This window comes from Panthera uncia, chromosome D4 (genome assembly GCF_023721935.1).
Source record: "Panthera uncia isolate 11264 chromosome D4, Puncia_PCG_1.0, whole genome shotgun sequence".
Taxonomy (NCBI): domain Eukaryota; kingdom Metazoa; phylum Chordata; class Mammalia; order Carnivora; family Felidae; genus Panthera; species Panthera uncia.
Genome location: NC_064807.1, coordinates 26869399 through 26893219, shown reverse-complemented (window position 1 = coordinate 26893219; position 23821 = coordinate 26869399). Strand labels below are relative to the sequence as shown.

At 42.5% G+C, this 23821-nt stretch overlaps 1 long non-coding RNA gene across 2 annotated transcripts; it reads left to right on the top strand.

Moving 5' to 3' along the window:
• The first annotated feature begins 1717 nt into the window (after window positions 1–1717).
• LOC125908616 (uncharacterized) lies at window positions 1718–23514 on the top strand. Of its 2 annotated transcripts, XR_007453405.1 has the most exons (4): window positions 1718–1806; window positions 3878–4061; window positions 13200–13388; window positions 23363–23514. It is a non-coding gene; the product is annotated as an uncharacterized LOC125908616 (long non-coding RNA). The 2 variants fall into 2 exon arrangements; XR_007453401.1 differs by lacking the exon at window positions 13200–13388.
• Window positions 23515–23821: the final 307 nt, after the last annotated feature.

The following is a 23821-nucleotide window of genomic DNA, read 5'->3' as shown; positions in this document are numbered from 1 at the left end:
AACTTGTTAAGAAATCGGTTGGTGTAGTTCATTCCGTTGCTTGTTGACTATCAATATAATACGGGTATGGCCCCAACCTGAAAGCAGACTGTTAGCAAGTGAGGGTTTTGGAGTTAGTCTCATCTACTCGGGCAAATCTCTTTCCTCTCTCTGAGCCTCATTTTATGCAACTGTAAAACGGGGACTAACAGGTCTACCTCATGAGGTTATTACATGACTTAAATGAGACGATGTAGCGAAAGCATTAAGCATTAAGACAAGTTATGATACGCATTTAATTTTCAAGGGGCTTACTGCTGTTTTGTTGTTAGCAAACATAGCTTATTCAAGACCAATCAGTCCCTCGCTGTCCTTGTTGAAAACTTACCTAAATCCATTTCTAAACTGCCACTCTGTCCCCAACCCCTCGTGTCTCTTTCATTTGCCCATTCAAATCTCTTAGTCTGGATGTCATTTCTCACATAATGACTCCTTTCTTGAATCTCTTGCAGCTCTTTCCTCCCTTTTAAACAGGCTTTTTCATGCAGCAACATGGATGGACCTAGAGGGTATTATGCTAAGTGAAGTAAGTCAGAGAAAGACAAATACCATATGATTTCACTTACATGTGAGATCACATGTAACAAGTGAACAAACAAACAAACAAACAAGCAAGCAAAGAAAAAGCAGAAATAGGCCCATATATACAGAAAACAAACAACATCAGGTACTTTTTAATAAGTTGTGTTGAAAGGATAGAGAAAAAATTCTTTGCTATAATAAAAAAAAAAAAAAAAAAAAGGAAGAAAGAAAAGAAAAGAAAGAAAAACAATGTATAACCTGATTCTAGTCATGAAGAAATAAATCCAAATTGCTTGACTTTTTCAAAAGTATCAAGGTCACTGGGGAGAAATGAAGACTAAAAAACTGCTCCAGATTAAGAGACAAGAAGCATGTCGAGAAAATGTTGCATGTGATTCTGAATGGGACCCTGGGTGAGATGTTTTTCTTTTATTTATTTATTTATTTATTTGCCCAAAATGACATTATTAGAATAACTGGTGATATTTGAATAAAGCTTATAGATTAGATAATAGCATTCATCAGCGTTAAGCTCCTGGGTTTGATCACTGCACTGTGATTTTGTAAAACAATGTCCCAGTTTATGCGGAGTAAAGAAGCATTATATCTGCAACTGGGTTGCATAGTTCATAAGGAAAATAATTAATACACATATTTACAGAGACTGATAAAGCAAACATGTAAAATGATAACAGTTGGGAAATCTCTGTGAAGCATATACGAGAGTTCTTTGTACTCTTCTCGCAACTGTTTCACAATAAAAAGTTTTAAAAAATGGACTTTTTCTATGATGACAAACATGATTTGTAGTTTCCCGCTTTGTACATATTTGGGGGAAAAAAACTAATCTGCTCCTATTAGGAAAAGTGACGTTTTAAACAATATGTGGCTTAAAAAAATGTTTTTAAAATAGAAACAGCCGCAGAAAGAACATTTTGCAAATGAATGTTTGAAAATATTTCTTGTTCTCATGCCTTTTAAAAAGCTTTATGAGTATACCCATACAAAGCTGCCATGTCTCACCCTTGAAGGAAACCATGAAAATAAAATGATCTAACCCACTGAAAAGTCTTCCAAATGTGGCATTGCAGTAAAATTCTGTTCTACTGTTTGTGATGCAGATAATTTGCACTCTAGAACTACGTGGCTTAAAATAATTTAATACTATCTCTTACAATTCTGGGTATAGACAGGCTTAACTGGATGGTTCTCACTTGGGGATGTCTCACACAACTGCAGTCACAGGTGAGTGGGGTTGAAGTCACCTGAAGATTTTCTCATTCACATGTCTGCTGTCTGGGCAAGCTTGGCTGGAAGTGTTGAGAGCTGGCCAAGCATCTCTTTCCTTTTCTACCTACATGAATGGCCTGGGTTTCCTCACAACCTGGCAATCTCTGGGTACTCTATCTTATGCAGTGGCTGGCTTTCCCCAGAAAGTCCAAAGTCTTCAATATGACCAAGTCTCAGAAGTCAGCCAGCGTCTGGGGCACCTGGGTGGCTCGACTTTGGCTCAGGTCACGATCTCGCAGTCCAGCCTGTGAGTTCGAGCTCCACGTCGGGCTCTGTGCTGACAGCTCAGACCCTGGAGCCTGCTTCGGATTCTGTGTCTCCCTCTCTCTCTCTCTCTCTGCTCTTCCCCTGCTCAGGCTCTGCCTGCCTCTCAAAAAAGTAAGTAAGTAAGTAAATAAATAAATAATAAACAAACATTAAAACAAATTAAATCAAAAAAGAAATCAGGCAGCTTCATTTTAACAATACCCCATTGGCTAAAGCAGTCACACATTAGCCAAGATTCAAGGGAATGAAAGAACAGACTCTGTCTCTCAGTAGGGAAATGACTTGGCATTTGCTAGGAGGGAAGGAATTGATGGCGGCCACATTGGAGACAAGCTACCAACACGCACAGAAACGTGAAATGTTCTGATTACTTCCTAAGGAGAACATATTGACATACAGAGCAAATGGACATTTACCAGCCACACTTTAGGAAAAGACTATGATTAATTGGTGGATGGGATTTAAAAATTCATATCAGGATTTAGTCAGTATGGTCCAGCATGTACTTCTTCCCTCTGAGTCTTTGTGGGGTAACATTTTCAGCTGTGACAGCCAATAAACTGAACCTAAGTTTTGAATGACTGCATCATAAAGTATAGAGTCAAATATTTTTAAGAAGGGAGCATATTCCATCACATATTTTCATAAAAATATTACTATTAAGAATAGTTGTATTAAAAGAAAACGCTTTTGACTATTAATGTTATAAAATATTAACTGGTTTATATAATTTCTTTTAACTTCTATTTTTGTATATAGTTTAGGTACATAATATGTCCATACAGTTACACATTTGAGAGAGACAGCCTACTGTTTTGCTAAGGACATAGATTCTGGAGTGAGATGCCCAGATATGAATTCTGATTCCATGGTGTGACTTTGGACAAGTTACTTGACCTCTCTGTACCTCAGTTTTCTCAGCTCTAAATAGAAGCAATGATATTACCTATGTCATAGGTATAAGGACTGAGTTAATATAGGTCCAAGCATGTAATAGTTAGCTATAACTATTACTATTTAACAGTATTTTTTAAAATAAAACTCCAGTCCCTTTGTCAGAATGATTCCACATCTAGGTATGGCTATGGAGAAATACTCATGTGCTCAAAGAGCAGCTTTTGCAGGGATGTCCATGGAAGCATCATTTGTAATGGGGAAAAATGGAAACTGTATAAATGCATAAGGGAAGAGTTAACAGAGTGTGGGATACAGACACAATCGAATACTTCACAGTGGTTCCAAAGAGAAAGGCAAATTTACATGTATTGATGTGGCAACATCCCCAAGACATGAAGTTAAAAATCAAGTTATGGAACAGTTGGGTACGATATAATTCCATATATGTAAAAGACAATCATAAAATTAAACCATATGCCTCTAATGTAAATATTTGTGTTTATATATAAATATTTGTATGTCTATACGTGCGTATAAAATAGGTCTAGAAGAATCTATGCCACACTGAGCTTACAGAGATGTGGGTGGAACAGGGTGGAATGGGTTGTTCCCCATTTTGTAAATGTTTTATAAGAATGTATCAGTATAATGATCATACAACTTAAGATAGATTTTAAAAAGAGTGTGAGAGTCACCTATCTAGATTGTGGCAGGGAAAGTGCATTGAACTTGATAATTAGTTATGTAATTGTGGTCAGAATGGGGAAAGTGACCGGTGGGTTTTTGGTGTTCTTTATTCTTAAAGACTACATTTCACCCATTAATTTCAATATAGTAAGAATTTTTTTCTTCATTTTTAAAGTTAACAAGTGATGGCAAGAGATGTCTTGAGAACATTTATGTAGTCAAGATCACAAGAAGAACATCCAAGAACTTGCTCATTTTGTTCCTTTTAAGACCCATCATGGATAATAGTTTATGAACTAAAAAAAAAAAAAAAAATTATTGATTAATCATGCCTATGGTGAGAGATTGCTTTTGCTACGGTAAGTATTCCATTCACTTCCTTGAGGAAAGAAAGAAAGTAGTATGGCAGATTATTAAATTCATATTGTATATTATTGCTAAGTGCGAATCACTTTTCAAAAGTCCTGAGTGTAAACTTGTCTTGATATATAACTTCACTACATGCCTTGAAGCCATTGGCAGGTCTCCAAAGAGACAAAGCAAAACTTCAAATGTTATTTCAGATCGCTGAGGAAACAGGGGAAGTGAGATCGATCTTGCTTTAAATGACTGGAGTCGGGCTCCGCATGGGCTAGTCTTTTCTGCCTTATTTTGGGGGCTGTGCTTTGCCGATGAAGCGGTGTTGCCGGGATTCAAAAGCTGAGCTAAGCCAAGAGCTCAGTGGAACAAAGAGGGAAAGGGGTGCCCTCCTCCAACAGCTGTCTGCGTGTGTCAGCCCAGGTTACAGCCGGGAGCAGCTGTGCCCGGACCCACATGTGTCCCCGTGGGAAAGCCAGCTCAAAACTAACAGGAAGAAAAGTGACTCCTCTGATTTCAGAAAAGCAACTTGATCCCCTTATGGAAAGTGAGGGCCATTGCAGTTTTTGCTACAGGTTAGAGAGAGTCTAAGGCAAGACTCCATCCTCAAACTCTGCCTTTCAGGGGGCTGAACAGCTCTGATGAAAACCCAAACAAAACTCCTGAGCCAGGGAAGGAGGTCCTTCCACGTGGCAGGTGCCCAAGGGCCAGCTATGATGAGGTTTTGCTTTGGGTACCTGGAATGGGAACGGAAGAGAACTTGCTTGCTCTGCCTGGTTTCCATATGAAACCATTAACACCGATCTGGAGAGCTGGGAGCTGGGTGAATGGTCATCACCAACCAGCTTATGGTATTTCCAAAAAGAAAGCCTTTTCAAAACCCACAAGGGAGCACCACGTGATGAGCTGAAAGCAGTGAGGGGCTGGAAGTGTAGAGGAGGCAATTTTCGAGCCTCCAGTGCCCCAGGCCATGGAGAAAAATATTTGTAAGCAAAATGCTTCCATCCTCCCCAGTGCCTGTGGTGATCCAGGGGCTCTGCTTCCCCGTAAGGATGATGGGAGGCATGTTGACTAACAGAGCCTGAGATGAAACAGCATCCCTGCTCATATTGAAGCCACCTTAATGGAAACGCTGAATAGGTTTACTGGGTCCAGACATAAAGGGACCTCTATGATACAGCCCTGGGACTGGACATTAGGACTGTTTCTGGGTTTGTGCATGTGTGTGTGTGTTTAATTGTTTTTGGTTTAGTTTTTTTTTTTTTTTTTCAGATAGGCAATGCATTCACATAGTTCAATAACCGGAACATATTAGTAGGCATCTAGTAAGACTGTTTTCCATCTTACCAGCTTCTGCTCCTCTCCATGGGTGGCCACTTCCTGTTTAACTATCCTTTCAGGTTCTCCTTATGCAAACACACACACATGAATATGGATTATTGCTCTCCTTTTGTTTACTTAATGGTAGTAAGTTATAGAGAGTTCTCATTCCTGCCCTCCCCCTTTTTCTTCTTACATTTTATAACCTCCCACTATATGGACCTATAAGGATTAGTTTAACCAGTAGCCTGTGGATGGACCTTAAATTATTTCTTAGTCTTCGGTGATTATGCAAAGAATGACATTGTCATTTCATGCATATACAAGTTTTCTGTATAATAGATTTCCACAAGTAGAATTACGGGGCCAAATGGCATGTGGGTTTTAGAGATGTGGCCAATATTCTAGATGCTCATAAGCCATCTATGACAATTTTCCATTCTCACCAATAGAGTAAGTGTATTCACACCAAGCATGAATACACTTGGGAGCTATGCCACCTTGACAGGTGAAAATTAGTATCTCCTCATAGTTTTAATTTTTTTTAATGTTTATTTATTTTCGAGAGAGAAAGAGAGAGAGAGAGAGAATGAGTGGGAGGGGCAGAGGGAGATGGACACAGAATCTGAAGCAGGCTCCAGGTTCCGAGCTGTCAGCACAGAGCCCGATGCAGGGCTGGAATCCACTAACTGTGAGATTATGACCTGAGCCAAAGTCAGACACTCAACTGACTGAGCCACCCAGGCACCCTCATAGTTTTAATTTTTATTTTTCTCATTATGAGTGAAGTTGAACTCAAACATCTTTGTCTGAGTTATTTGTATTTCCTTTTCTGTAAACTGGTGTGTGCATAAGACCCTGTCCATATCTTTTGCTTATATTTGTGTTGGGTTGTCGGTCTTTTCTCATGAATTTTTGCTATTGAGTACATCCAGTGATTTTTTATTAGCTTTTCATTTTCATTCCAGTATAGTTCACATGCAGTGTTACATTAGTTTCGGATGCACTCTATAGTGATTCAACACTTTCATGTGCTCATCACAAGTGCACTCCTTCTGGTGTGCACTCCTTTCTGGTGCTCATCACAAGTGCACTCCTTAATTCCTATCACCTATTTTACCCCTTCCTGCATCCCACCTCCCCTCTGGTAACCATCAGTTTGTTCTCTATAAGCTTCTTGGTTTCTCTCTCTCTCTCTTTCCTTTGGTCATTGTTTTGTTTCTTTAATTCCACATATGAGTGAAATCATATGGTATTTGTCTTTCTTTGACTGACTTATTTTGCTTAGCATTATACTTTCTAGCTCCATCCACGGTGTTGTAAATCCATCCAGTGATTTAAAAAAAAAATTGGTAACTACATTTTTCATTTGTAGAACTTTTCATTGTTTCTTCATTACATTTTCTATTTATTTGCTGTGACTTTCTATCTTTTCATGTTTCAAGCACTCATAATTACTTTAAAATTAAAACATTTGTATAGTAACTGCTTTAGAATTCTCATCAGATAAGTACAATATCTGCGGCATCTCAATACTGATGTCTGTCGATTGCCTTTTTTAATTTGAGATTTTTATGGTTCTCAGTGTGATGAGATTTTGGATTGTGTTCTAGACATTGTGAGGACTATGTGACTCTGATTCTTACTTAAATCTTTTATTTTAGCAGGCAGTCAACCAGTTTAGACTGAGAATGCATGTCTTGGTCCTCTTTGTGGGCTGTGGTTCAAATGTCAATGTCAAAACCTTGGCAGTACTGTTATGGCATGCCCCACTGTGCATTAAACCCAGACACCAATCTCGAAAATAGGTGATGTTTCAGATCAGTATTCAGTTTTTCTATCCTTTCAAACCATTACTGAATAGTTCTTGTCTGTTTTATGCACAGGTCCCTGAGAGCTCTACCCGGGATTTCATAATCAGATTTAGAAGCTCACTCCCTTTAGTTCTCTCCTTCACACAATCCACCTCACTGTATTCTAGTTAGGGGGTGGGGGGAAGGATATCATCTCTTTGTTGCAGGAAGAGGGATGGCTAATTGGATTCTACCCACTGCTCTTACCTGCAGCACCTGGTAAGAAGGGGAAGGGACAAAGCTTTTTTCTTTCTTTCTTTTTTTGGGGGCAGGGGCGTTTGACTACAGAAGGGAAATATGCAGATATGGTCAAAAGTTTTGTCCTGCAAAACACAAATATTGTATGTTTTGGTCCTTTGGCTATAGAAAGAAGACTTTTCCTGGGCTTTTAAAAATCTGTACCCATGATGCTTCTGGGTGGTCCTCTCCAGAGCTCAAGCTGCCATATATAAGAAGTGAAAAAATTTAACAAAACAAAACAAACAGACAAGCAAACAAAACCCAGGAACTCACTACTGGATGGGTCCTTGAGCCTGGCAGGCCCTTGCCAGTCTATCTTCTTTCCTGTAACTTCTGAGTCTTCTTTCAGTTGCTTTATGAATTTTGTCCTGGCTGTTTTGATACCATCAGCAGGAAGAATAGGGTGGGATGTCCTTATTCTAGCTAGTCTGGAGCCTAATCTAGAACCTTGTTCTATCTAGTTGTGGAGATCTACCCACCTTTGAAGAAACTATAGCCCAGAATCTACTCTTTACCTTCCCCACCTCACTGGTCCCTGAAAACCCCTGCAGCTCATTTCCCTGAATCTGAGTCATTCAGTTTGGATTCTAGTCAGGGACACTTTCTGATCCCATCTCTCTGTCCAGCAAGGACTGTGGGGGTCTCCTAACTCTAGCTCCACATGTCTTCTACCCGGGTGAGCTGAAGGCTTTCATGTCTGTGTAAACTAAACTCCCCCATAAACCATGGCTATTTAGGTAGTAACTCTTGGATCAGTCCCCATGTTTATCTCCTGAGGGCAAACATTAATGCTCAGAGCCAGCTGGTTAAGCCCATAAGAAGGAAATACTTGCATAACCACCTCATAATATGCAAAGTCCTCTCCCACTAAGTCTTCAAATTTCTCATTATTCCGTCTCTTCTAAAATTCTGCTCTGAAATTATGCTCTCATAAGGCTGCCATCCCAAGCCAGCTGAGTCCCAGACACTTCTTTGCCTGCCAGTGCTCTAGGTCTCCCCCTACAGGACTTAATTACGTTCTCAGTCAAGGGTCTTTGCTTGAAGCCCTTTCTGTTTTTTCCCTATGTCTAGGTTCTTTTTCGTTTTAACTCATATCTCTTCCGTTTTAACAAACAAACAAACAAACAAAACAGCATGTAAATAATGATAGCAACAGGAACGGCAATTGAACAAAAGCTTTTTTCACACTGCTATTCTCCTTTTCTTTCCAGTAAAATTTCTCTTTTTGTTTTTATTTGTTTTATTTATTTTTGGATTCTAAATCATTTATTTGGAGGCCTGCTCCCCACCCCCGGGAGGTGCAGCTTAATCTTTTCTGTTCTAAATATAGACTGAACTTAATGAGTTGATTTCAAAAAGTACAGTTTGGAAGAGGGTAAAAAGTAATTTTATAGTGGAGTAACTTGGCAAACACACCTTGGCCAGATAATCGAGGTTAACGTCAATAGCGATAAATCCTCTATTGCTATATACTTCCTTCTTATGACTGTATTTGCTGCATCCCAAAGGTTTTGGACCATTGTGTTTTCATTATCATTTGCTCCCAGGTATTGTTTTTTAATTTATTCTTTAATTTCTTGGTTGAGCCATTAAATCTTTTTTTTTTATTTAACTTTTTTAAAAAAGTTACATCCAAATTAGTTAGCATATAGTGCAACAGTGATTTCGGAAGGAGATTCCTTAGTGCCTCTTCCCCATTTAGCCCATATCACCCCCACACCCCCTCCTGTAACTCTCTGTTTGTTCTCCATATTTATGAGTCTTTTATGTTTTGTCCCCCTCCCTGTTTTTATATTATTTTTGTTTCCCTTCCCTTATGTTCATCTGTTTTGTCTCTTAAAGTCCTCATGTGAGTGAAGTCATATGGTATTTGTCTTTCTCTGACTGACTAATTTCTCTTAGCATAATACCCTCCAGTTCCATTCACGTAGTTGTAAATGGCAAGATTTCATTCTTTTTGATTGCTGAGTAATACTCCATTGTGTGTGTGTGTGTGTGTGTGTGTGTGTGTGTATCACATCTTCTTTATCCATTCATCCATCGATGGACATTTGGGCTCTTTCCATACTTTGGCTATTGTTGATGGTGCTACTATAAACATTGGGGTGCATGTGTCCCTTTGAAGCAGGACACCTGTATCCCTTGGATAAATACCTAGTAGTGCAATTGCTGGGCTGTAGGGTAGTTCTATTTTTAGTTTTTTGAGGAAACTCCATACTGTTTTCCAGAGTGGCTGCACCAGCTTGCATTGCCACCAACAATGCAAAAGAGATCCTCTTTCTCCGCATCCTTGCCAACATCTGTTGTTGCCTGAGTTGTTAATGTTAGCCATTCTGACAGGTGTAAGGTGGTATCTCATTGTGGTTTTGATTTGTATTTCCTTGATGATGACTGATGTTGAGCATTTTTTCATGTGTCGGTTGGCCACCTGGATGTCTTCTTTGGAGAAGTGTCTATTCATGTCTTTTGCCCATTTCTTCACTGGATTATTTGTTTTTTGGGTGTTGAGTTTGATAAGTTCTTCATACATTTTGGGATACTAACCCTTTATCTGATACATCGTTTGCAAATATCTTCTCCCATTCTGTTGGTTGCCTTTTAGTTTTGCTGATTGCTTCCTTTGCTGTGCAGAAGCTTTTTATTTTGGTGAGGTCCCAGTAGTTCATTTTTGCTTAAGTTTCTCTTTTTAGAAAGTAGTTTATTCATTAAAAATTACTTTTATTTATTTTCCAGTTTTATTAAGTTATTATTGTCTTACATTACTGCATAAGTTTTAAGGTACATAGCACAACAGTTTGACATACATATGTTATGAAATGGTCACCACTATAGGCTTAGTTGACATCCATCATCTCATATAGATACAATAAAAAGAAAAAGCAAAGAAAAGAAAGAAAAAATGTTTTTCTTGTAATGAGAACTCTTAGGATTTACTCCCTTAACAACTTCCCTGTATATTGATAACTGTTGTTAATTACAGTCATCACACTGTGCATTTACATCCCTAGTACTTATTTGTTTTGTAACTGGAAGTTTGGACGTTGTGACCACCTTCCTCCAGTTACCCCCTGCCTATACCTGCCTCTGGTAGCCACGAATCAGATCCCTTTCTATATAAGCTTGTTTTGTGTGTGTGTGTGTTTTAGATTCCACACATAAGTGAGATCATACAGTATTTGTCTTTCCCTGACTTATTTCACTGAGTATAATGCCCTCAAGGTCCACCCATGTTGTTGCAAATGGCAGGACTTCTTTGTTTCTTTATGTCTTGCCAAATATCTTAAAAGAACAATCTGTGTATTTTCATATCCCACTTCCCAGCTTTGCTAAACTCCTATTACACCATTAAAAATTTCCCCATCAAGGTCCTCAGCAACCTGAATATTGCCAATTCGAGTAAGAACATCCTACCCTCCCACCTCCACCCTGGCTCTTTCTCAAAACTCTCAATTCTTGTGCTTCTGTGACCCTCCTGTCTTCTTCCCAACTCTCTAACAGTTCTTGGTCTCCTTCATGGATATCTCAGCAACCCATCCCTTCAACACAAATTATGATAATAATAATATCAATAGTAGAAACCATCTGCCATTTTTAGCAAGCTCTTATGCCAAGTTCTAGGCCAGGTATTTGGAATGCATTATTACATGAAATATCATATTAAAAACCCACAGCAAAATCCATTGTGGAAATGTGGTCACTGAGAAATGTCCAGCTATTTGCCCAAGTTCATGCAAACTATTCCATGATAGAGAATGAAAGTGTAAGTTTTCTCAAGCTGTGCATTCTTGGCCAATTTCTCAGTTCACTTCAAATCCTCTCCTTGAATTATTTTGTTCACTCTCATAGTCTTTAATGAGTGACATCTATGAGGAGTTTTTCCCCACTGGGTTTCCAACTCCCAGCCAAGCTTCCTCCTGAACCTGCCAATCTGGGTGACACTAAGAACCTCTAATTCACCCTGTGTCTATCCATCCTCATCATATTCCTCTCTCCACCACACATGATTGTCCTTCAGTGTTCTAGGTCTTTGGAACCAAGAAAGCCAGCTTCCACCCACTGTGCAAGAGACACAGAGCACTTTTGACTCTTCCTCTCTTCTTTATTCATCATTTATTGTGAAGTCTATTAAGTCTGCTTCCTGTTTCTAGAATATTGCTTTTATTCTTTGCCTTAACTGGTACTCTCAGGCTGTCATCTTTCCTTCTGATTATGTCAATGGGTTCCTACCAGTTCTCCCTATTTCCATTCGATCTCTTTTAAGTCAATAGGCTATCCTCCAAGAGGTTTCCCCCCCCTAAAATATAAAAATGACAATTCTGGTTATCTGTTGCTATGTAAAAAATAAGAAACCTTAGAAATCAAAAACAAAATTCATTATCTCTCAAATCCTGCAGTTCTCATCTGGGGTGTCTCATGAAGCTGTATTTAGATGGTACCTGGGACTGAAGTCCTCTGTGTGCTTAACTTGGCTAGCCAGGTCATTCATGATGGCAAACCATGTGATGGTGTTTGGCTGGGAGCTCAGCTAGGGTGATTGAGTGGAGAACCTCTATGTGGCATTTCCCTATGCTTTGAGCTTCTGACAGCACGGGTTTGCTTCCAGGAAGAGGTGTCTTATCCCAAGAGTGAATGTTCCAAGAGTCTAGGCAGAAGCTGTAAGACTCCTTAAGACTCTCCCTTGGAATGTTGATTCTGTTACCTTCTTTTAGTCAAGCAGTTGCTTAGGCCAGCCCAAGATTCATGGGAGGGAATCAGACCCTATCTCTTAATGTGATGAGCACCACACATGTGCAAAGGAAGGAGACCATTGTGGTGTCTATTGTGAAGATCATTTACTTCAGCAATCGTATCATTTTTATGTGTTTAACTCTTTCATTCCTCCCCAGTTCTAGAAGATGAAGTGCAAACTCCCTGGAGTAGCATGTATAGACTTTCCTAGGCTTGCAACACCTACTTCTCCAACACCTTTTCCTTCTATTCCCAGCCTCCCACAATGATTGCTTGTAAATCTCCCCATCTCACCTCTACCATAAACCTTAATGGCTATTCTCTCCCCATCCACCTTAAAATTTCTACTTATATTTCTTCACTTAGGCAACTCCTACTTCACCCTGTAAGACTATCCTCCGGAAGTTCGCCCGGGTGGCCACTGCTGTGCACAGTCTGGGTGCACTCCCTTATCATAATAGTTGTTATAATACCTGTATTGATATTACCTGTTCTGTTTCTCTTTCCCCTCATCCTCCCAGATGATTAGCCTCTTAAAGATGGGAACCAGGTTCCATTCACCATTGCACCTTTGATGCACAGTGCCTGTGCAAAGGAGGTGCTCTAGGTGTCTGTTGACATGACGGCGTGCTCACCATGGGGCGGAGCTGAATTTTCTCCATTGTCTGTGATTCCGTCGTTCTACACGGAACACTGAACCTCCTTTCATGCAAGAAAACGGGGCACAGGGAGTGTGTGTGCATGGTGGCTTTGTAATGTGTCGACTTGCCTAGACTGACCTGTATTTCCCAGAATTCCTTCCCCTGTTTGTTTTGGGTTAGGGTAGGCCCCAAGAGAGACACTGTGGGAGATGTGGAGGGAGGAACTGAAGGAGCAGCCATGATGTAGCTCATATGTTGTTGCTCTCTGCTGGCTCATCTTGTTGGTGTGGGGTGGCAGCCAGTTCTGCAGCTGCTTCTCCTTCTCTTGCATTCTCCTTTGGCTTCTCTGACCAGTCAGCTCCGTGATGAAGGGCACCAGCTTATCCTACAGGACATCAACACCGGCAAAGTCAGAGGCAGCAAGAATTGACGTGGGGTTCTGTCTGTCCTTATGGGTTCCAGCTCATGCTCGCGGGTCCTGGCTTGTCCTTGCTTTTCCACTGTCTGCTCTGTGGACAAAAGCGATCATCTCCCACAATCCTCTAAGGTAAAAGTCGTGTAACAAAGATATCTGTCTATACCCATACCGATACCTCTGCATATGTGTGTAGGTAAGCACATACACATATGTATTACCTCCTGGTGATTATGCTTATCTGATCAAGCCATGACTGATATGGGTGGAAGAGTTTATTGGGCCACAGTTGAGACCCATCAGAAACAACGGCAAGCCATCTGGCTTTGCTAACAGCCACTGCTAATAGCCACTGCTATAATAGTAATAATACAACCCATAATTTGAAGTGTAAAGATACAGCACAGTGCAAAGATAACAAGTACATTTTGAGACCATCCCTAGTCATCTATGGGTTAAACAAGCGAGAATAATTTAAAAGCCAGAAATATGAGTAAGATACAGTCGAAGATTCAAAGGATATAGTCTGCTTGTGCTGCTAATTTAAACTCAGAATTACAGAACCCCTTCATTCCTTTTGCTCTTCTAAGAAATCCTCCTTTGGCCTTACAGTTTTAAATTCCTCCTGCTTTAAAAATTGAATCAACCCATGTATTTAAAACTGCTTTATAAATGATTAACCTTGTATTTGGCTCTTCTTTCCATTTTAAGTTTTTAGGGAGTCATTTAAGAATGCGGCCTTTCAGAGTCCATTTAAATATCGATCCTTCTGGAAGGCTTCCGTGACCTACCAAAAGGAGGAAATAAACACATGTCTCCCAAGCCCCACTGGCTGTCAGGGGCGAGGTTTGCAAGAATATGCACACCAGAGAGTGAGAGAAAGTCTTGGAATGATTTGACTTCTCTATTATTTTTGCCTTTTGGGACATTTGATTTTTCTGAGTTCTCTTTGTTTATGAATTGAAAATGCTTTTGTTTATTAAGCTAATTAAATTATTTTAAGAACATAAACAATGCAAGATAAGGGACTCAAACATTGTGAGCCTCTCTGTCTCTCTCTGTGCTAACAAACGGTCCGTGTCATAATAAAACAAGTCTATTTCTAAATAAGGCAAAAACGACTGGGTCTTGTCTGGTGAAGCAAGACACCAAACCACTGTGTCGGCTGCCCCTGATGCATCCTGGGAACTTCATGAAACCCAGTATTATGTAGCAGAGCCCAAAGGTCACTTCCCAGACCACAAAACACAATGCTCTTGATATTTGCTTATCGCCCCTCGGTGAGTGGAGAAGGCTCTAGATTGTGAGAAGTTGATGCAAGGTCTTCCCTACATCTTCCTGAGACTGTGATAATCTGAATTTGTTCCTGTTCTTACCTCTTAAGCCCATACACAACCTTAAGAGAACTACATAGTTTAAGTTCCCACCTGCCATATAGGAGGCATTAAACATTAACTTTATTCTATAGAATAGAGAGACAATTTGCAATTTTATTTATTTTTTGGGGTGAGAGAGAGAGAGAGAGCACAAGAGGGGGAGGGGAAGAGAGAGAGGGAGACAGAGGATCCCAAGTGGGCTTTGCCTTACAGCAGAGAGCCCTATGCGGGGGCTCAAACTCGAGAACTGAAATCATGACCTGAGCCATGTCAGGTGCTTACTGAGCCACCCAGGCGCCTCTGCAACATTTTTTTTAAATGAAAGTTTAGTTCAAAAATAATCTTTTTTATTTTTTTAAATTTTTTAATGTTTTTTTTTTTAATTATTATTTATTTTTGAAGGAGAGAGAGAGAGACAGAGCATGAGTAGGGGAGGAGCAGAGAGAGGGGGAGACACAGAACCCAAAGCAGGCTCCAGGCTCTAAGCTGTCAGCACAGAGCCTGATGTGGGGCTTGAACTCATGAACTGTGAGATCATGACCTGAGCCGGAGTCGGACGCTTAACCGGCTGAGCCACCCAGGTGCCCCAAATTCAAAAATAATCGTACACAATATACCAATTTGTGAGATAAAGCAAAGACAGCCACTGCCACTCCTACTCTTCTTTCTTTCCTCTTGAGAGAGCTCCTTAGGAGTCCTCAGAAGAGTGTCTTGAAGACAAAAGACACGATGAAAATTCTGGCATTTCCAAATGCTAGTTTCTGAAAAACCCAATGTGATATTCTTCAGGCCCAAGAAGATGGGGGACTGTATGTATCTTAGGCAGAGAGAGAAAATGTACATTCTTCTTGGTACATCTTGCAAGGTGTGCATCACTGCTGGGCACTGCACGTAACTGACAGGTGCTGAACCTGATTCCTTACAGATTCTGAACCCCACCTAGCTCCAGTGGCATTTCCAAGGCACCTGAAGGGTGCAGATCTCCAAGGACAGGGTTCAGGGGCCTGAGATATGCACTCCCCAGTCTCTTTCTTGCCTGCATCTGCCTGCCTTCCCTTACACAAGCCTCCTTCACATTTTTTGTTTACCTAGAATGCTGGAGCACAATAGAAGCTGAGGAAATTAACATTTTCAGGGCTCTGAAAAGAATTAGCATTTGAGTTGCTACCTGGGGCAAGTAACATTCTTCCCCCAGAAAGAAAGCTGGTAAAGGTTAGAATATATTCTCCCACTTCAAGAAACTCCTGGTGTCATTGGAAAGATAGCCTGTGCTGTCCTGTGCTGTGGATTTGTCTGGAGGGCTATTGCAGAGCTGTTTGGTGCAAGAGTAGGGTTCTAACCGTGCCTGGGGTCATTGATCATGTGAGCACGTGGTCATGATGCACAAGACATGGTCTAGTCTGTTCCTAAGTGTTTAAATGTTTATTTATTTTTGAGAGAGAGAGAGGGAGAGGGAGAGCAGGAGAGGGGTAGAGAGAGAGAGAGAGAGAGGAAGACACAGAATCTGAAGCAGGTTCCAGGCTCCGAGCTGTCAGCACAGAGCGTGATGCGGGGCTCGAACCCATGAACTGTGAGATCATGACCTGAGCCGAAGTCAGACGCTTAACTGACTGAGCCACCCAGGTGCCCCTAGTCTGTTCCCATTTAAACAAATTTCAGGAATCCAAGGAAACATCTGTGTCACAGTCTCAAAGATGAAATTCAGAGATGAAGGACCACACTCTTCTGCTGTTAAAGGGGGCTGGCCCAGATTACGGGAAGAAACGTCTCCGTAGGTGGTGTCCCCTCTTACGCGAAGTCCACTTGTTGCCCTTTGGGGACCCCCGTTATTGTGTCAGTCAGGGGGGCGAGAGGACATGAGCCTTACTACGTCTGAGCCACAGAGCTTAATTTATGAAGACGCAGCATCATCCGTGGCCTCTGGCTCTCATTCCTGAGTGTCATCGGGGTTCACTGCAGGGTATCGTAAAGGAAAACCTCCACAAGTGGACATGGTCTTTGGTGAGTTTTAGCTGGAGCCACAGGACTGGCATTCGAGATGATAGCTAGGGGCCCACCCGTTTAGGTGACACTGTTATGTGAACACCCAGATTATAGCCCACGTACAGCGACAAAGCGGACCTGTGGCCCGTACAGTGGAGCGCTGTGTTTACAACGACTATTGACAAAATTTCAAACCTCAGTGATTATACGTATTATGAGGTGTTCGGTGCTTATTGCTTTGCGTCTACCTCAAAACTGTGTCTATTATGGCTCCTCAATTCATCAGGAACCTTTCTTTGGGACACACATGGCACCCTTTCCACTATTTTTGTTTGTTTGTTTTATTTTTTTATTTTTTGTTTTTTTTTTCTTTCCACTATTTTTTAAAAACAGTTTAGGTGGGCGCTCATTTATGAAGATCCTTCAGATAAGAAAGAGCAGAGACCCCGGAAAGGCATGTGTGGACACTTTCCAGTGCTGTCTCCCACGCGCATCATAGCCAGCATGCAGAATTTTCTATTTTCTTCTTTTTTGATGTGGCCTGAGCAAGCCCTCCAACCTGTCTCCCATCCCTACCCTTGGGTGTGAAGAGTGGCGCCCTCCCAGGAGGAGGGAAGGAGGGGAGATCGTGACTCCCTGTCACTAGGACCTTTTCCAGCTCTACTCACCGGCCCAATATTGGGTTCCTAAGCACCATCTTCAGCTCGCCTCTCCCCTCCTCACTTCTCCCTTCCCCTCCCCTCCTCCCTCCAGCGTCAGACTCAGCTGCCGAATTGAATGGCAAAGGATGGTTTCAGTGTGGTTCTTCTCAAAAATCTTTCTTCTGTCTTTTTGGCTGGGTGGAGGGATTACAAAGTTCCAGATTCAGGAATAGGGAAGGGAATGCTGCCCATGGCAGGGCTGAGGCCCACAGAGAAGGGGGTGGAAACCCCCTCCTCGTTCTCAATGCCCCTCTTGATAACAACCCTTAGTTTCCAAAGAACCCAGGGCAGAGACCAAGAGCCAGAGGTGCTGAATGTGTAGGAGATGGTGGGCAGCTGTGGTTGGCCGTAAGCAGAGCTCCTGGGGAGGGGAGGGAAGCAACACCAGAGGAGGAGAGGTGGGTGGGGGCCCCAGAAAGCATCTCCAGGGATTTCTGTCAGCAGTTAACCCTGAATCCCTAACCCCCAGTCCCTGGGAACCCCCCATCTGTGCTTCTCAGTCTTCCTGGTGACTGTTCTGCTCCCTTCTCGGTGTTGACCCCTGCCTTCCATTCCCCCCCCCTCCCCCCGCCTCCACGAAGACAGTCTCTCCCCAGGACAGAGGGCTCTTTGCTGCTCCTCACAGCTTCTCTGGTCCCAGGGAGAGGCAGTGGGGCATCCGGCAGAGCCAGACCCTGCTTATACCATCAGGAGAAGGGCAGGGTGAGGGTCTGGGTTGAAAGCTGACCCCAAACCACCACATGCATGCGACTCCCCGAGCCCCATAAAAGGGGAGACCATTTAGACGTGCGAATGCACTCCTTCAATTCCTAAGCCCTCCCAGGACCCTCAGCTGCCACCTGCTTGTGTCAGAGGCCTCGTGCTCCCCCCGGGGCACACAGGCTCGCATCTGCTGGGCACTAATGGAGAAATGTTGCTGCCTGGCGTGCTGGGCTGGGAGGAAGAGCTCGTGAAACAGATTGTAAAGCCCTGGGCCATGACTCGCTCTCCTCTGACTTGGCACTTACGTAGCTTTTTCCACTGGTGCAGACGGAGCCCGAGGCCAGGCCTCCTTCCTCAGATGGACGCCTGGCCCCAACCACGCCGGGACTCGCTAGTCCTCTTCCCCTCGTTGTTTCAACTCTGCCCCCAGTACCTCCCCCCCGCCCCGCCCTCCCCCAGTGGGTTTATGGAGTGGAGCTGAGCTTGACACCGAGGTGGCAGGTTGCAGGCCATCCCCTGTTACACATTCCAAGTGTGAAACGGCTTGAATCTGTGGGCCTGGCCCCGGGAACCCGAGAGGCCCAGGGGCACCGATGCTGGTTCCCAGACAACGGCCTGTGGGTCACTGGGTGTGAATCTGCTGGTCCCGTTGCCTGCCCCGCCCACATCAGGCTTCCCTGGCTGCTGCCGGAGGCTTCTTGCCGCTCCCCCCCCCCAGGCAGTGCTTGAGTTGCAGGAGCGCACGTTTCCGGCCTGCGGGGGATGGGCCGCCGGCCAGCCTGTTCCAGGCCTCCGGGGCGGCTACAGCCACAGCTGTTATGACTTCATGACTCTCAAATGGCAGAGGGACCGGGAACAGGGCCGGATTGTATTCGCAGGGTGCAAGTGGCAAGGGGTGGAAGAGCCTCGGCAGACTGGCGGCCCTGCCTGCGCGGTTTTGAAAATCACTCCTATCTCCAGCAGAAACTCCCTAGTGCCTCTGCCCCTTCCTGCAAAAGCCCCTGTAGTGGGAAGCATCGGTGGGGCCCTCCTCAGCCGGGGTATTGTGGAGGGAATGTTCAACGCCAGACCACCTTTAGGCGGGTTGCAGATTTTGGGGGAAATGATGAACATTTCATTTAAATCTGCAAAGGGGGCCAAGTTAGCATTTGAGCTGGTTGGGGTCTAGCGGTGAGAGTTTCTCCATCAGCTTTTCTGCCCCCGCCCAGGGGGAGGGTCGAGTCCTCTGGGAAAGGTGGCCTCCAGACCTCCCGCCAAGACCCTTCCACACCAAGGTCCAGGTCATGTGAGAACCAAGACTCAGGCACCATGTCATTGGATTGTCAAACTTCCTGACATTTCATTGTGGACACAAGGGTCTTGGCCATAGCTGGGTGGGAGGGACACGTGCACACACAATGTCAGACACGATTATGTTCATCTCAGTGTTGTTCGTAATGGTAAAAATTGGAATAACCTAAATGTCTATCAACAGGGGAGCGGGTAAATAAAATGTGGTGTATTTATATGATGAAATTGGATGCAGCAGTTAAAACAAATAACCGGCTTGGGCTAGAGCTCGAAAAAAGAAACAAATGAGTAAGTTGCAGATTGATAACTACAGGATGAAGCCATTTCTGTAAAGAGAGAGAGAGATGAAAAAAAGAAAAATCCTCACGAAACACAAGGCCATGTTATGTTGTCCATTCTGTCCTGCATACCTGCATATATATATATATATATATATATGTATAGATCCACATTTATATTTATGTTTGTTCATGGATATGTACTTGTCTATGTACATGGTCTAGAAGCCTAAACCCCAAACCCCACCCTATCTATGGGAGGGACTAAAATTGGAGAAGGTGGCCAAAAGTTCGTTTTGAGTAAACATTCTAATGTTTAAGGGGAGAATGACTTCACTTATTTCTTCTGCAATTAAAAATTCATTATAAAATAGAAGAAAATGAGGTGTTAGTGGTTTACAAACTTCATCCGTCCAGATTTAACAGATGTGGGACTTTGAGTGTTTGCCGAGTTGTGGATAGTCAGTGGTTTCAGTTCCCTTTTTTTTTTTTTTTCTTTTCCTCTGCTGAGATGACCAAATTGACAGGATGTAAAAGGTGAGTGTGAGTGCGTGTTCATAAATCAACAGGTGACTGTGTTGGGTAACACTCAAGAAGATCCTTTTCTAAGTACTTCGTCTGTCATACTGCAGCCTTGCTGAGCCACAGGGCCATCGTCCTGTCCCGCCAAATATGGGGGTGCAACACTCATTGCTGTCGTTGACCCATCTAGAAAGGTCTGGGGCCAGGAGGGCAGGTGTGATCTATTACATGGAGTCCTCACATCTCCTGTTGTTCCTCGCACTTGAAAATGTTGCAAGTAGATGTAAGTCAGCAGTGCAAATAGCATGTTGGAAATTCACTTTGTTTGGCAGTTCAGCGAATACTATAGCATAAAATTTCTGTAAGCCTATACGTGGTGATTATTATGCTCACAGAGATTTTCAAATACAAGGTGTAATTTTGCGTGCGTGTTTGTGAGTGAATTAATAATATAGAATTTTAAAGATAATAAAAGGAAAACACCTTTTTTTTTGTGGGTAACATTGAAAATCAGAAAATATAGTTGTTTTCAAAAATAATCTTTTCCCTAGTTATAATGATTGTGTTCTTATTGGAGAAAATTTAGCAGTTCAGGAAAAGAATAAATAACAGAATCAAAAGCAGACAAAAATGAAGCAGAGGCTAACCCTTCATGACTTGATTATGGATATTATCTTCTAGGCTTTACTGTTATTAATATAACAGAATCGCCATCCTACTGGTCACATTGTTTTCCAGCCCATTTTTATACTGCTTTGATTAATATTTGAAAGTCCATCATCCCCCAAATTTCCCTCATACGCATTTCTAGTCAATTTTCTACCCACCCCAGGCCTTGGTGTCCACGGATCTAACCTCTATCACTATACTTTGGCCTTTTTCGGAATGTCAGAAAAATGGGATTGTATAGCCTATGGCCTTTTGTGACTAGCTTTCTTCACTCATCATAATGCTTTTGAGATTTGTCTATTTTGTGGCATGTATCAGAAGGTGATTTATTTTTGTTGCTAAATACAATTTCATTATATGGGTATATCACAATTTACAATTCACTGGTCACTTTTGAGATTTGCTGAGCTTTTTTTTAAAATTTTTTTTTAACGTTTTATTTATTTTTGAGACAGGGAGAGACAGAGCATGAACAGGGGAGGGTCAGAGAGAGGGAGACACAGAATCCGAAACAGGCTGCAGGCTCTGAGCTGTCAGCACAGAGCCTGACACGGGGCTCGAACTCACGGACCGCGAGATCATGACCTGAGCCGAAGTCGGCCGCTTAACTGACTGAGCCACCCAGGAGCCCCTGGGATTTGCTGAGCTTTTGGAATCTGTGGGTTGAGGTCTTTTCATCCCTTCTGGAATATTCTTAGAGATCATTTTTCCCCCCAAATATTGCTTCTGCCCCAATCCCAGTCTCTCCTCTTTTTCTGGGACTCATAGTACAGCTTTGCCACAGCACTTGATTGGGTTCCCACATCTCTTATGCTCTGCTCTGTTCTTTCCATTCTTTTTCTCTCTGTGTCATTTTGGATCTTCTCTACTAATTTCAGCTACATTCTGTCTTTTCAGGTTCTTGAGTAATCATGATGCTATTGCCATAAGGCTTGTGCAAATAGAACCCAAAAATGTACTCCTGCCCTTCCTTTGTATAGTTACCTCTAGTGTCTTCTAGACCTCATTCCCTTAGGAATACTTTCTCTGATCTCCAAGATGAGGCCAGAGTCCCTGGCCACTCAAGCCACCACACACCTTTCCTTCTGAGTACTGGCCAAACTTGCCATTTTGTTGACACTTTACTTAACTGCAGAATTGTTTGTCTACCTCCTCGTCTAGACCATGAGCTCCACAGGGCAGGGCCTATGGAGACAGCTCCCTTCTGTTTATTATTGTTTCCCTATCCATAGCCTGGTGACTGAAATAGTGGAGGATCTTAATATTTTTTAAATCTATGTGGAATGAGTCCCTCTCTAGCTACTTGGGGCCTGTCTCCTGAGACTGTTCCGGTTACCTCATCATAGCTCAGAGTATGTCATCTTGCCCGCACCCCAAACCATTTCCTAGGTACTGACTCAGTTGACTTCAGAGGTGGAAGATCCAAACACTTACAGAAGCTGCTAGCTCTGGCCGAATGTCGTCGTGCCAAGTGGTGCTCAGAATTACCAGAGATCTTGATATTCCAAGAGAATTTGGAAATCTGAATTTTGATTTCAACTATTCTTATTTTTAAATGACAGCAACGAATGCCTGTTTAAAACGCAATGTGGGTGAACGTTGTGCGAGCCAAGCAAAACACAACCATAAAGTGCTTTTGTTTGATACACGGACAGCCAGTTTGTGACTTCTACTCAACTAATAGGACATCCGTGTAAGACTGAGGGGAAAACCATGGAGGATAGGGATGGTGCTACTTAAATTTATGTTAACCCTTCTTTTTCAGGGACGTCGCAGTGTTAGCAAATTTGGCTTGCCAGTGCATAGCTCTGACCAAATCCCTCTACTGTTTCAAACCTCCGGTGGTCCCTTAACCAATGTTTTCACCAAAGCCTGGCAAGTTTACATGTCAACTTCCTTTTTCTGCTTTCTCTCTAAAATAATACAGAATTGTTGAATATAAACTTCCTATTTTAGGGAGCAGTGTGCTAATTATTTTTATTCATTTTTCAGGATCATATAGAAATAAGCATCACACCCACACATTTACATACACACTCATATGCAAATGGAAAGTGCAGTCACACCTGTATTTGGCTCACACATTTTCCAGATTCACCTCGTTTTGAAGTTTGCTAACTTTACGACTGGGCAGCAGACTATTCTTCTTTTCCTCATTCCTTAGGGAGCCACTTGCAGTATGTGAAAGTGGTCAGCACTCTTCAGTCACAAGCCCCCAAGACCAATGGGTGCTTGATTGGAACTACTCTTTTTAAAAAAAAAAAAAATGTTTATTTATAAAAGAAAAACCTAAATAAATGCAAAAATGTATCCTGCAAAAAATAAATAAATAAATAAATGTTTATTTATTTTGAGGGGGGAGGGGCAGAGAGAGAGGGAGAGAGAGAATCCCAAGCAGGTTCTGTACTATCATCAGTGCAGAGCGCAATGTGGGGCTCGATCTAATGAACTGTGAGACCATGACCTGAGCAAGAATCAAGAGTGGGGTGCCCCTGAGCCGCCCAGGCACCCCGGGACTACTTTTTATAACATCTATTTGTATGTGTGAGACTGGTGGTAATTTCTGGGTATCCATATGTTTGCAGCTAAAGCCTCCTAAAACGTCTGCAGAGGAAGGTGAAATTTACGTTGCAGGATGAGCTCATTTGCAGTCACCTGGCAAGAAATTGACAGAGGTGGGAAACTGGATAGAAGAAAAGATACTGCTATTCTCCTTAAGAAGTTCCATGCTTTTTAAAGTAGGTAATAAATCATTCCTCTTAATCCCATTTAAGTAGAACTCCAGTTAAGATACTACTGAGGCATGTATTCTGTAGGCGTGAAGATCGCTGTTGGCATGTTGACTGTTGGATGTAGCCATTGGGCTTGTGTTGGGTATGTCTCTCCTACCGCTTGTAGTCAAGCTTCACTTTTCTAACTGCCTTGCTCTCCCTACCTGTGGAGTGTTACTGTAGCATACATCCGGCACATCGGGGGCACCTTCTGAAAATGTTGCTGGAGAATAACGTCACTGCTCGTCCATCCTTCCATGGGCATGCAACTCT